A 15,246-nucleotide genomic window follows, 5' to 3' on the forward strand; every position below is an offset into this window, starting at 1 on the left:
GCAGGTGAGATGTCACACAGTCAGACCTTACCAATGACGCAGTAACGATACATGTCACAGTAGCGACCTGTATAACGATCTCTGCTGTCATTGTGACCCTGTCACAGAGTGTCAAACACAGCGGTGTGTCCTGCCCAGCAGGACATCACCTTTGAAGAAAATGGCACGGTCCATTTGGCAACGACTAACAATCTCACAGCAGGGGCCTGATCGCTGGTAGGTGTCACACATAACGAGATCGCTAGCAAGATCGTTGCTGCGTCACAGAAACCGTGACTCAGCAACGATCTCGTAGCGATCTCGTTGTGTGTGACGGGGCCTTTAGAGATGAGCTTAGGGGTACTTCTCACATAGCGAGATCGCTGCTGAGTCACAGTTTTTTGTGACGCACCAGTGACCTCATTAGCGATCTCGCTGTGTGTGACACTGAGCAGCGATCTGGCCCCTGCTGTTAAATCGCTGCTCGTTACACACAGTGCTGGTTCATTTTTTGCTCGTTGCTCTCCCGCTGTGAAGCACACATCGCTGTGTTTGACGCGAGAGAGCAACGATCTGAATGTGCAGGGAGCCGGCTTCTGACAGCTGCGGACGCTGGTAACCACGGTAAACTTCGGGTAACCAAGCGAAGCGCTTTGCTTGGTTACCCGATATTTACCTTAGTTACTAGCGTCCGCCGCTCTCAGGCTGCCAGTGCCGGCTCCCTGCTCCCTGCACGCGTAGCTAGAGTACACATCGGGTAAATAAGCAAAGAGGATTGCTTATTAACCCGATGTGTACTCTGGCTACGAGTGCAGGGAGCCAGCGCTAAGTGGTGTGCGCTGGTAACCAAGGTAAATATCGGGTAACCAAGCAAAGCATTTTGCTTGGTTACTCGATATTTACCTTAGTTACAAAGCGCAGCATCGCTTCCACGCATCGCTGCAAGCTGAGGGCTGGTCACTGGTGAGATCTGCCTGATTGACAGCTCACCAGTGACCATGTAGCGAAGCACCAGCGATCCTGACCAGGTCATATCGTGGTCGGAATCGCTGGTACGTTGTTTAGTGAGCAGGAGCAGAGTAGATAGCAGAACTATATTAGGAAAGTGTTAGTTAGGAAGCGTTAGGATAAAAGAGAGGGGGTCACATTAGTAATTGAAAACTTCTTTAAAATAAAACTGTTCAGATATCTTTGGCACGAAAATCACAGTATACCAATGTAATGCTAAACTTTTGCTGCAGAATGTGCTGCAAAATGTATGACCTTGGCTTTGAGATACCAGACAATCCCCAGTGGGTTAGGGTAACGTCTCACTAAACGACGTACCAGCGATTTTGACCACAATATGACCTGGTCAGGATCGCTAGTGCGTCGCACCATGGTCGCTGGTGAGCTGTCAATCAGGCAGATCTCACCAGCCACCAGCGACTCAACGCTTGGTAACCAAGGTAAATATCGGGTAACTAAGCAAAGCCCTTTGCTTGGTTACCCGATATTTACCTTGGTTACCAGCGTACACCGCTTAGCGCTGGCTCCCTGCACACGTGGCCAGAGTAAATATCGGATAACTAAGCAAAGCGCTTTGCTTAGTAACCCGATGTGTACCCTGGTTACGTGTGCAGGGAGCCAGCGCTAAGCGGTGTATGCTGGTAACAAAGGTAAATATCAGGGAAACAAGCAAAGCGCTTTGCTTAGTTACCCGATATTTACCCTGGTTACCAGCGTACACCGCTTACACAGAGTCAGTGCTCCTTGGTCTCCTGCTGTCAAACACGCCGATGTGTGCTGCACAGTGGGAGACCAACGAGCAAGAAATGAACCAGCACTGTGTGTAACGAGCAACGATTTCACAGCAGGGCCAGGTCGCTGCTTGGTGTCACACACAGCGACATCGCGCTGATGAGGTCACTGGTGCGTCACAAAACCTGTGACTTAGCAGCGATCTCGTTATGTGAGAAGTACCCTTTACACATGTTGGGTCAAAAAAAGATCAGCTGATGCTAGAGTGTCTTTTATTTATAAAGGTGTTAGGAAGATTTAGGGAAAAAGGTACCCTACCCGGACTCAAGTCTTTAAGGCAAGGTTTTTTACGGCCACCATGTTGAACACTGGTATCTAGGTGCTGGGACAGGGCATGGAATGGGCATGATCATGCCGAAAAAAAATCAGCTGCATAACCCGATTCTCATGAAACTCTATTTAGAAAAGTTTGTTAGAATGGTTAATGAAGATGAAGAAATAAGACGAAGGAACGGCATGGGGAAGAGGGAGAAGGAAAGGACATGAATAAAGGAGAAAATAATTATCGAAAAGAGAAATCAAAAAGTGGGTGCTGAAAGATTAGTAAAAGGCAATCGGACTGAGAATGCTGAACCGTTCATTAATCCGGAAATTATCAAGTTGAACCTTTAACACTGGAAAAGCCCTCTCAGTCATACTCATGAATAAGTGAGTGGTTCTCATAATTAATAGGTCACAGGGAAATTCAGTCAAAATAATCTGCTGATGTGTCTGAGGGTGAAGGGTACACGTTAAGTATTTGCTAATTAATGCATCAAAAATGTGTCTCTTGGCAGGAAAAAGGCAATGGAAAAGAAGTGCGTTTTTGACACATTTTATATTTGCATTTTTGATGTGGGGTTTTTTTTGCATTTTTTCGATGCATTGGAATTGGTGGAAAACGCTGCAAAACCACTGAAATAATTGACATACTGCAGATATGAAAGTGCTTCAAATCAGCAAGGAAGAAACAGAAATGTGTTAGCTACTGTACACAGTGGTGTGAGAACAGTCTTGTGCAGGAGGAGGAAGGGGTGACCTTTGACATCACGTATTGTGAAGGGTGGATCCTGTGTTATCTACTGTATATAGAGGTGTTATCAGTCATTGTACAGGAGGAGGAGGAGGTGAGTTGTGACATCACCTATTGTGGTGGATCCTGTGTTATCTACTGTACTTGGTGCTGTGATCAGTTGTTGTATAGGAGGAGGAGGTGAGTTGTGACATCAACTATTGTAAATGGTGTATACTTTGTTATCTACTGTATAAAGTGCTTTGATTGGTTGTTGTACAGGAGGAGGAGGTGAGCTGTGACATCATATATTGTGAATTGTGGATCCTATTTCATCTACTATATATAGAGGTGTTATCAGTCATTGTACAGGAGGAGGACGAGGTGACCTGTGACATCACCAATTGTAAATGGTGGATTCTGTGTTATCTACTGTACATAGTGGTGTGAGGTCAGTCATTGTACAGAAGGAGGAGAAGGTGAGCTGTGACATCAACTTTTGTGAATGTTAGATACTGTGTTATCTAATGTATATAGTTCTTTGATTAGTTGTAGAGAAGGAGGAGGTGAGCTGAGACATCATTTATTGTGAATGGTGTATCCTGTGTTATCTACTGTATATAGAGGTGTTATCAGTCATTGTATAGGAGGGGGGAGGAGATGAGCTGTGACATCACTTATTGTGAATGGTGGATCCTATAATATGTACTGTATATAGAGGTGTTATCAGTCACTGTACAGGAGGAAGAGGACACCTGTGTCATTACCTACTGTAAATAGTGGATTCTGTGTTAACTATTACAATTACTATTACTACACAGTGGTGTGAGATTAGTCATTATACAGGAGGAGGAAGGGATGACCTTTGACATCACCTATTGTGATTGGTGGATCCTGTGATATCTTCTGTGTATATGTGTGTGGTCAGTCATTATACAGGAGGGGGAGGAGGTGATCTGTGACATCACTTTATTGTGAATGGTGGATCTTGTGTTATCTACTCAATATATTGGTGTTATTAATCATTGTACAGGAGGAGGAGGTGAGCTGTGACATAATCTATTGTGATTGATGGATCATGTGTTATATATAGAGATGTTACCTGTCATTCCAATCCTCCCACTGATCATAAGGAAACTGCTGTAATGTCTTCCTAAAAAAAACACACAAGAAAAAGGAAGTATGAGTTTAAAATAGCCCCAGATGCCAGTATATAAATTACAAGATTACAAATTTTGTGGGTTGTTTTTTTTAATAAAGACTGTGATAAAAAAAAAAATAACAACGTTGCCAAAAATGTTTAAAAAGTCCATGTATCACAAAGGGAACCTGCCAGTGGATTCATGGTGCCCAAACCATGAGCAGCAGGAATTATACCCTGCCCGCATGTCTGCCAGAGAATTTCAGATAATGAATGCTTTTCAGATCTGGCGAGGCTATAACTGGAAAGCAGCCTAGTCCCCACCGCGGGTCAGCCTCTCCACCGCTGCTAGAAGTGATTGACAGGTCTATCCTATGGGCAGCATAAAGCGGGCTTTACACGCTGCAATTTATCTAACGATGTGTCGGCGGGGGCTTGTCGTAAGTGACGCACATCCGTCATCATTAGTGATATTGTAGCGTGTGAAACCTCCGTGCGATTGCGATCGAACGTTAAAACGTTGATCGCATGCACGTCGTTCAATTACTAAACATTCAACGTGAGGTTGTTCATGTTCCCGAGGCAGCACACATCGCAGTGTGTGACACCCCGGGAACGATGAACTCAGCTTACCTGTGTCCCGCGGCTCCCGCCGGCAATGCGGAAGGAAGGAGGTGGGCGGGATGTTTACGTCCCGCTCATCTCCGCCCCTCCGCTTCTATTGGCCGGCTGCCGCGTGACGTCGCGGTGACGCCGAACGTCCCTCCCACTCCAGGAAGTGGATGTTCGCCGCCCACATCGAGGTCGTATGGACGGGTAAGTACGTGTGACGTGAAATAATCGATGTGCGACACGGTCAACAAATTGAACGTGCCGCACATACAATGGGGGCGGGTACGATCGCATACGATATCGGATGCGAAATTGTAAGGTGTAAAGCAGGCTTTACTCAAGTGAAAGATTTCCTTTAAACAATACATCAGTTTCTGAAAATAGACAAGATGAGCGCAGGACGAGCCTTATGAGAGTCTCTTGGTGTAAGAAAGGAACTTGTAAGTAGGGGCAACCCCTAGTCATATTTACAGAAAAACACAAGTACCAGAAATATGTGATATGACAAGGGATTTTCCCTCTGAAAAGGGACGATTTGCCAATACATTAGTCAGTATTGTCCTCTGTGACCGCCACAACCTGATGGTGAAAAGAAGTACAAAAAAAAGCATAAATATCAATAGATCTGTATGCCAAATACTGAGGAAACAAGCCACAAATCACATTCAGTGCGCTGTATAATATACCGGATTTTTCAGATTATAAAACGCACATTTCCTCCTAAAAATCTGGGAGGAAAAGGAGGGGTGAGTCTTATAATTTGAATGTAGCTTACCGGGGTGGTGGAGAGTGGTCGCAAGAGGCTGGGGGAATGCTGCGGCGGCTGGTGCGGGGTCTGTGGCGGATGATGCTGGGGCGGCTGTGCGGTGCCTGCGGCCACTGTGCGGGGTCTCCGGCGGTGGCTGTGCGGGGTCTCCGCTGGTGGCTGTGCAGGGTCTCCGGTGGTGCTGCAAGTCGGGCAGTGAGGATTTCAAATAATGCAGCCCGGACTTGGTGCGTGTGCAGATGAAGCTCTCGGCCCAAGCTCTCATCTGCGCAGGCGCTGCCTCCAGCCCATTGATCTCCCTGCAGCGGACTTCAGGAAAATGGTGCCCGGAGGTGGCGCTTGCGGAGATGAGATCTCAGCTTGCCATTGAGCCTAGAGCTCAATCTGCGCTGGCTCCAGGCGCCATTTCTTTGAATCCCTCACAGCCCGCAGCCACTGGCGCCGCCGTAGCAGCTGCCCCAGCACGTCAGCCCCAGTTTCCGCCGCTGCACCAGCACAGCCTACAGTTTCTGGGACATCCACCACCCCTGCCTCCTGTGACTCCTTCACCACCGCTACTGCCCCCTCCGGTAAGACACCACCGGATTACAAGAAGGACCCCCCTTTTTTTTCTCTGAATTTGGGGTATGTCTTATAATACAGCTCGTCTTATAAAACAAAAAAAGACGGTATTTAAAGGGAAGATCTCAACACGGCACTGTTTATGAAGTCAATCTCGTCTGACACTTGTTATAGGGGAACTCTATCCCTTCTATCCATATGATTCGGCTCTTTACTGCAGTGCATAGAGGAGGGAAAAAACAATTAAAGGACATTTTTCAGCATCAGATAATCCCATTTTCTTAGAAATGACCACGTGTAATTCTTCTAAAAGGAATAAACAGGAAGAGATGGAAATAGCACTTTGGAGGCTGCCCCGAGCACTTACGGAAAACAGATCAGTGATTAATCTACAGTGGGTGATGTTCATGTGAAAGAGCTCGGGAGCGTGACGAAGAGTCATTTATGGAAACAATAGGTCCCAAACCAAAGGGAAGAAAATCTGTGTATCTTTACTCCTAAAGGGCCTACTTCTGGGAAGCTCCAGTCTAAAGACTCAGAAACATGTCTTCACCACCTGAAGAGTGTATGTTTTACTATATAATATAAAGAGAAGCAGGAAAATAATTACAAGTAGGGGGAATTAAAATATTTAAAAAAACAATCAATTCTGTCACTGTTTTTTGGGTTTTATTTGCTGTAAAGAGGACCTGGTACCGGGGCAGACATAGCACCGATGCAGATGCACTGAGGCCTGGAGGTGGAGGGGGCCTATGTGAGCAATATGGTCTGTTGTTCAGAGCTGGCGGCTCCATAAAGGGTGCCTTACACGCTGCGACATCGCTAGGGATTGCTAGCGATGTCGAGTGCGATAGCCCCCGCCCCCGTCATACGAGCGATATGTGGTGATCGCTGCCGTATCGAACATTATCGCTACGGCAGCGTCACACGCACATACCTGTGCAGCGACGTCGCTGTGACCACCGAACAATCCCTCCTTCAAGGGGGAGGTGCGTTCGGCGTCACCGCGACGTCACTGAGCGGCCGTCCAATAGAAGCGGAGGGGCGGAGATGAGCGGGACGTAACATCCCGCCCACCTCCTTCCTTCCTCATTGCCGGTGGACGCAGGTAAGGAGATGTTCGTCGCTCCTGCGGTGTCACACATAGCGATATGTGATGCCACAGGAACGACGAACAACATCGCTACGTACGATTTTTGGTGTTTGGACGACCTCTCCAAAACCAACGATTTTTGTCTCTTTTGTGATCATTTAAGGTCACTCGTACGTGTTACTCGCTGCCATGTCTCTAACGACACCGGATGTGCGTCACAAACACCGTGACCCCGACGATAAATCGTTAGTGATGTCACACCGTGTAAAGCCCCCTTAAGGCCCATTGCCAGATTGCCCTCACCACAGGTGGCCTGTCGGGCAGGGAGTGAAGCAGCACAATGTAGGCATCGGAGCCACAGGAACCCGTCCTCAGCTTCCTCTATGACACGGGCACTCATGGCTTGATGACATCAGCACACCGTGTGTGCCCGTGTCATTTGAAAAGTAACCGGCAAGAGAAGAAGCGGTGCTGCGGGGTAACATACAAAAGGTGTGTGATTTTTTTTTAATGCACTAGGGAGAAGACAACAAGGATAAGGAGACGGAGGAGTTAAGGAGAGGAAGCTGAAGTTGGAAAGAGGGTACTTTCTACAAATGGCTAATGATCCTAAATAGAGATGAGCGAACCTTTTGAAGTTTAGTTCGGAGGGCACAGTCAGACCCTAGATAAGGTTCGGTTTCTGACTCTGACTTGATCCGAAGCTCAATGGAAGACAGTAATTGGGCATTTTGTGTCTCTGCTCACTTGCAGCCAGCCATAAGCAGCACACTTCAAGGGGAGGATGGGTTGGGCTTTTCAATTTTTTCTTTTTGTGTGTGCACATTACATCTGATAATGCTGATTTAACCCCAGTGCGTGCCATTAAGACACTACAAGTGGCTAGCACAGGGCTGAGCATCAATCATACCCGAACACAGCACTGCTCACTAAGTAACTTGAACTTTGTTTTTTTGGTAGTTGGTTTACGAACCCAAACTCCGAACATCGAACTTCAGCTTCGCTCATCTTTAATCCTAAACACATGTGAAAATCCACAGTAGATGACCTCAAAAGGCGCAATCTGGAAAATTTACAATGGCTCTTGCAATGGTCTTATGATCTGAACATCATTGAAAATCTGTGGCTAGACCTCAAAAGAGCAGTGCATGCAAGACGAGCCAGGAATCTCACAGAACTGGAAGACAAGCCAGGAATCTCCCAGAACTGGAAGACGAACCAAAAATCTCACAGAACTGGAAGACAAGCCAGGAATCTCACAAAACTGGAAGACAAGCCAGGAATCTCACAAAACTGGAAGACGAACCAAAAATCTCACAGAACTACTAGCTGTAGTACCCAAGCGTTGCCCGGGATAGTAACTGTCTCAAAGGTCAAAGGTGCGTTTTGCCCTGCGTGAGCCATGTTTATAGCACTATGTGTGTTCTCCATGTGTTATCCGTGATAACACACGGAGAACGGGAACTTTCTGCTCACCTGTCCCTGGCGTTGCTTTCCGTGGTGCTGATCTTCAGTCTCCGGTCCTGCCGACTCACCGCTGCTGCAGCTTCCGGTCCGCAGTGAAGTGAATATGCAATGAGCATAATGAGCGGCGGTCGGAAGCAAGTGACAGCAGCGGCAGAGACAGCAGGGCTGGAGAAGGTGAGTAAAGATTTGTTATTTTTTTCTCAGACACGTGTGTTTTCTCTGGCGCGTGTCACACGGAACACCTCCGTGTGGTCCGTTTGCGTTCCGTGATGCCGTAGAAAAACGGACATGTCTACGTGTGGGGCACACGTATGCTCCACATGTACACACGGTCCATGGCAGAATACGCACGTGAGCGCAGACCCATTGATTTAAATGGGTCTACATGTGCCCTTCCTTGTCTCCGGTACGTGAGGAAACGGACCAAACACGTGCCGGAGACACGGACGTCTGAAAGAGGCCTTAAAGGGACCCTGTCAAGTGAAAAAACACTATTAACCTGCAGATAGGGGGTTAATCTGCAAGTTAATAGCATTCTGAACCTGCCCAGCGCCCGCACTTAGAGGCCCGCTGCCGGGAGGAAATTAACTTTATTCCTCCAGGCAGCATTTGGCTTCCAGTCATAGGGATGGCATCAGCGTCAGTCACTGACGGCGGCGCAGTTACAGCTACCGCTAACTCAGCACTGAGAAGTGACTGAACCTGCGCTGGTGAAATCCCTATGACTGAAAGCCGAATGCTGCCGGGAGGAAAAAAGTTCATTCCTCCTGGCAGCGGGGCTCAAAATGTGGACACAAAAAATGATATTAACCTGCCGACTAACCCCAAATTTCCTTTTTTTTTTAATATGGGAGGTTCCCTTTACGCTTTCTTAATACTTACATTCTATATACTTACATATACTTCTATATTTATATATACTTAGATTCTATATACTTATATATACTTTTATATATATATATATATATATATATATATGCTTAGAATCTTTTACAATCTTTATACTTACTTTCTATACACTAAGATTCATCATTTTCGGAGAGGGGGGGGGGTTAAATTACTTTTTTTAATATCTTTAATATCTTGGATTCCTTAAAATTTTATTTGTGCATTTTTTTTTTCCCAAAATGACGCAAATGGTTCATAAATAAATTTTGGTCAAACCCCAAATGTTCTTTGGTCTTTCAGATTTTTTTTTGTTCTTTTAAAATGTCACAAATTTTACACAAACATTTTAGACATGCAAAAAAATAAAATAAAAATCACCCCTTGGGGTGGGGGTGGGGGGGCGGGAGGTGTTGGTGGGAACTGGAGAACATTTGACACTTTTTAAAAAGTTGCAATTGATGAATCAGCTGAAAATATCTGGAAACCCCGAACCATGTATACAGTGACGAATATAAAAAACAACAGGAGAGCAGATAAAATAAACTTAAAAAGAAGAATAAAGGGAACATGAAAAACATAAAAAAAGACAAAAAGGCACAAATGTAGTAATCAATCAGGTTCTTAATGTTTTTTGTTCAAAGGGAAAGATCACTTGCAGTAGATGAAGTGCAGGAAACAAGGAGTCACATAGTATTTCCTAGTATATAAACATAGCAGGGTAGACGTATGAAAAGCCATTCAGTGACTAAAGGGTAAATTCTCATTTTTCGGTCTGACTGGTCTTAATGTACAGATAACCAGCGCTATAAAAAAGGATCAATGACATCATGTTGGTGGGAAACAACCGCTTATTAGACGGCCAGACTGATGAGAAAATCTGTAACAGAAATGGACGTAGTGTAGACTACAATCCGCAGCTCGGGGATCATATTTGCTTTTAACATTGACATACAGTGGGTATAGAAAGTATTCAGACCCCTTTAAATGTTTCACTTTTTGTTTCATTGCAGCCATTTGGTAAATTAAAAAAAGTTCATTTTTTTCTCATTAATGTACACTTTGCACCCCATCTTGTCAGAAAAAAAACAGAAATGTAGATTTTTTTTGCAAATTTATTAAACAAGAAAAACTGAAATATCACATGGTCCTAAGTATTCAAACCCTTTGCTGAGACACCCATATTTAAGTCACATGCTGTCCATTTATTTGTGATCCTCCTTGATATTGTTCTACTCCTTCATTGGGGTCCAGCTGTGTTTAATTAAACTGATAGGACTTGGTTTGGAAAGGCACACACCTGTCTATATAAGACCTCCCAGCTCCCACTGCATGTCACACCAAATGAGAATCATGAGGTCAAAGGAACTCCACAAGGAGCTCAGAGACAGAATTGTGGCAAGGCACAGATCTGGCCAAGGTTACAAAAGAATTTCTGTAGTACTCAAGGCTCCTAAGAGTACAGTGGCCTCCATAATCCTTAAATGGAAGAAGTTTGGGACTACTAGAACTCTTCCTAGACCTGGCTGTGCAATTGATGGGAGAAGAGCCTTGGTGAGAGAGGTAAAGAAGAACCCCAAGATTACTGTGGCTGAGCTCCAGAGATGCAGTAGGGAGATGGGAGAAAGTTCCACAAAGTCAACTATCACTGCAGCCCTCCACCAGTTGGGCATTTATGGCAGAGTGGCCCGACAGAAGCCTTTCCTTAGTGCAAGACATATGAAAGCCCGCATAGAGTTTTCAAAAAAACACATGAAGGACTCCCAGACTATGAGAAATAAGATTCTCTGGTCTGATGAGACAAAGATACAACTGTTTGGTGATAATTCTAAGTGGTATGTGTGGAGAAAACCAAGCACTGCTCATCACCTGCCCAATACAATCCCCACAGTGAAACATGGTGGTGGCAGCATCATTCTATGGGGCTGTTTTTCAGCTGCAGTGACAGGACGACTGGTTGCAATTGAAGGAAAGATGAATGCGGCCAAGTACAGAGATATCCTGGAAGAAAACCTCTCCCAGAGTGCTCTGGACCTCAGACTTGGATGAAGGTTCACTTTACAACAAGACAATGTCCCTAAGCACATAGCTAAAATAACAAAGGAATGGCGTCAGAACAACTCTGTGACCATTCTTGACTGTCCCAGCCAGAGCCCTGACCTAAACCCAATTGAGCATCTCTGGAGAGACCTGAAAATGGCATCCACCAACGTTCACCATCCAACCTGACGGAACTGGAGAGGATCTGCAAGGAAGAATGGCAGAGGATCCCCAAATCCAGATGTAAAATACCTGTTGCATCATTCCCAAGAAGACTCTTGGCTGTACTAGCTCAAAAGGGCTCTTCTAGTCAATACTGAGAAAAGGGTCTGAATACTTATGACCATGTGATATTTCAGTTTTTCTTGTTTAATAAATTTGCAAAAATATCTACAATTCTGTTTTTTTTTTCTGTTAAGATGGGGGATGGGGTGCAGAGTGTACATTAATGAGAAAAAAATGAACTTTTTTGAATTTACCAAATGGCTGCAATGAAACAAAGAGTGAGAAATTTAAAGGGGTGTGAATACTTTCCGTACCCACTGTATTTAGTAATGTAATCTATGAATTTTCCATCCGCATAGCCCTGTAGAAAATCTGCAGTGTTACATTAAAAATTACAAGTTCACGCAATTTTTATGTGGATTTTGGAGCAAAAAACCCTCCGTGAACATACTCTAAATGACGTGGGTTTGTAAGAAAATGTGGATTTTTATGCCATTCAGGTTGTTTATTTATTTTTTAATACAATACTGGGGAAGTAGAGTATGTTTTTGAGGCACATGCTTGGTAGTTTGTTTTTTTTACATGGATTTTGAAACAGATTTAATCCAAAACCCATATTAAACCACTTAAAGGGATCCTGTCACCGGATTTTTGAGTTATAAACCAAAGCTAACACCTTAAGCAGCGCCTGTGCTGCATTCTATAAAGGTGAACGTTGTCCCCTGACTCCCCCCACACATTAATTTATGATATCTCCTGCCATGTATGCTAATCCTTGGGCCAGTCCAATTAGTGGCTCCTTGTCCCTCTTTTTGGCGCTGATCGCTGTCCTCCTTTGATGATTGACGTGGATGACGTCTCCAGCGCCATCCACGTAGCTGGGCAAAATCTCGCGCCTGTGCATAGACATTGTTGGCTTACGCAGGCGCAATTTGCTCTGCTCTATTGAGGGCAGAACAGAAAACATTGGTGTGCCTGTGCGAGCCGGTGACTTTTCTGCACAGGCGCGAGATTTTGCCCTGCAGTGTAGATGACATCACCTGCGTCATACAAATAGCCGGGCAAAATCTCGCGCATGCGCAGAGATATTGCCAGCTCACGCAGGCGCACTATGCTCTGGGTTACTGTGGGCAGAGTCAAAACATAAATGCGCGAGATTTTGCCCTGCAGTGTAGATGACATCACCTGCGTCATCCAAATTGCCGGGCAAAATCTCGCGCATGCACAGAGACATTGCCAGCTCACACAGGCACACTATGCTCTGGATTACTGCAGGAAGAGCCAAAACATAAATGCGTACTTGCTGGCCATGGTTTTCCTGCTTCCCATTACCGGAAGTGAGATTTTGCCTGCCTACATGGATGGCGCAGCCAGGTGACATCATCAACACCGCTGGGCAATATCTTGCGCCTGTGCAAAGAACTTGCCGGCTCGCGTAGGCGCACCAATGTTTTTGTCTCTGCCTGCAATAGAGCCACTTCGCTTTGCTCTATTGTAGGCAGAGAAGAAAACATCGGTGCGCCTGCGCGAGACGGCAATGTCTCTGTACAGGCGCGAGGTTTTGCCCGGCTACGTGGATGGCATCAATGTCAATCATCAAAGGAGGACAGCGATTGGTGCCGCAAAATAGGATGCTCATTTGTCCGGACTCAAGGTTTAGCATACATGGCGGGAGTTTTATAAAGGTATTTGTGGGGTCACAGGGGGTCTATGCTTTTACTCCATGTCTCCATACTGAAACGAGAAGTTCTACATAAATGGATTACTTTGGTCACCTATGCATCCAATGTACACAATTTACCAAATGTTATTGGCTCACAACATAGATGGCACACATCTCATAGATGGCACACATGAATGGCACTCATCATAGTTGGTACACAACAAAGATGACGACACACATCATGGATGGCACACTTTATAAATGGCACACATCAGAGATGGCAGACATCATATATGGCACACATCATAGATGGCACATATCATGGAGAGCACACTGGATAGACGGCACACATCATATATGGCACACATCATAGATGGCACATATCATGGAGAGCACACTGGATAGACGGCACACATCAGAGATGGCAGACATCATCATGGATGGCACACATAAGGGGCACACATCATGTATGGTACACATAATAGATGGCAGATATCATCATTGATGACGCACACAGAGTGCACGCATGATGGAGGGCACAAATCAGAGATTTCACACATCATGGATGGCACACTCCAGAGATGGCTCACATCCTCGTGGATGGCACACAGAGGGCACACAGAGACATAGCACACATTAGAAATGGCACACCTAGAGGGCACAAATTATGGATGGTACACATAGATGGCACACATCAGAGATCGCACACATAGATGGCACAGTCGAGAGAGGGCACATATCCCGGATGGCACACCTCAGAGATGGCACACATCAGAGTGGCACACTTCAAAGAAGGCATATATCATGGAGGGCACACATAATGGATGGTGCACATATATGGCACACATAGATGGCATACTCGAAATCGGGCACACATCACGGATGGCACACTTTGAGGGCACACTCCAGAGACGACACAAATCACGGATGGCACTTGTCAGAGATGGCACACATAGAGGGCACACTTCATGGATGGCACACATAGAGGGCACACTTCAGTGATGGCACACATAGAGGGCACACATCAGAGTGGCACACTTCAAAGAAGGCATATATCATGGAGGGCACACATAATGGATGGTGCACATTTATGGCACACATAGATGGCATACTCGAAATCGGGCACACATCACGGATGGCACACTTTGAGGGCACACTCCAGAGACGACACAAATCACGGATGGCACTTGTCAGAGATGGCACACATAGAGGGCACACTTCATGGATGGCACACATAGAGGGCACACTTCAGTGATGGCACACATAGAGGGCACACTTCAGTGATGGCACACATTTATGAGCTCTTCTACAAATACTGTACATAACCATATTATACCCCGGTTAGGTGATGCCAGCACAGACACAGCAGCTTACCTGGACAGTGCGGCTCCGGGCTCCCCTCGGTGTAGTCGGTAGTCGTGCAGTGGAGGTGCTGTACTCCTGGTTGTCGCAGCGTTGTTCAGCAGCCGCCAGAGTGATACACGGCAACTACTAGTGACCCGAGTAGTGGGCTGAGAACCTGCGACATCTTACTTTTCGCTGTCATCCGGTGCAGGGAGGGCAGTGCTGGGGTTTGTGGTGGGAACGTCACTGCTGGAGGCGTTGATAAGAGAATAGGAAAATCTCAGGGTTGCCCCATCCTTGTCATAACTTGGCACGAAGACCTCTGACAGCTCAGCCTGCTGGGACTTGCGGTTCTCCAGTCCAGCCCTGGAGCTTACAATACACAGAGAACGTGTAATACAGGAACTGGAGGCGGCCGGCGTCTGTCCTTTAAGATCCAGGGGCTTTCCGGCTTTATGTAAATACAGAGCACTGCTCACCAGAGAGACTTCTGCTATTTGCTGAGACACTTTGTTTCGCTTTTTTCAAAATGTTTTTTTTTGTTACATTGTATCCTGTGCAGCTACGTGATGTAAACGCACAAGTCAGGCTTAGCTTGTAACAATGTATCATATCAAATTAAACCAATATACACAAAAATGTGTGTGGGTCACAGAAAAAACCCCAAAACAAATACTCT

At 45.7% G+C, this 15,246-nt stretch overlaps 1 protein-coding gene across 3 annotated transcripts in view; it reads right to left on the reverse strand.

Annotated features, from left to right (window-relative positions):
• Nucleotides 1–14,956, reverse strand: part of TRAF5 (TNF receptor associated factor 5) — a 62,474-nt gene extending 47,518 nt beyond the window's left edge. For 2 of the 3 annotated variants that reach the window (XM_075337999.1, XM_075337997.1), the window contains exons 1-2: nt 14,598–14,956; nt 3,873–3,923 (exon numbers count right to left, since the gene is read on the reverse strand). The gene's annotated coding sequence lies outside the window, so the exon portion shown is untranslated. The remainder of the gene's footprint in view (nt 1–3,872; nt 3,924–14,597) is intronic. The other variant, XM_075337998.1, reaches the window with a different exon arrangement.
• Between the last annotated feature and the right edge of the window lie 290 nt (nt 14,957–15,246).

The sequence above is a fragment of the Anomaloglossus baeobatrachus genome, chromosome 3 (assembly GCF_048569485.1).
Source record: "Anomaloglossus baeobatrachus isolate aAnoBae1 chromosome 3, aAnoBae1.hap1, whole genome shotgun sequence".
Taxonomy (NCBI): Eukaryota; Metazoa; Chordata; class Amphibia; order Anura; family Aromobatidae; genus Anomaloglossus; species Anomaloglossus baeobatrachus.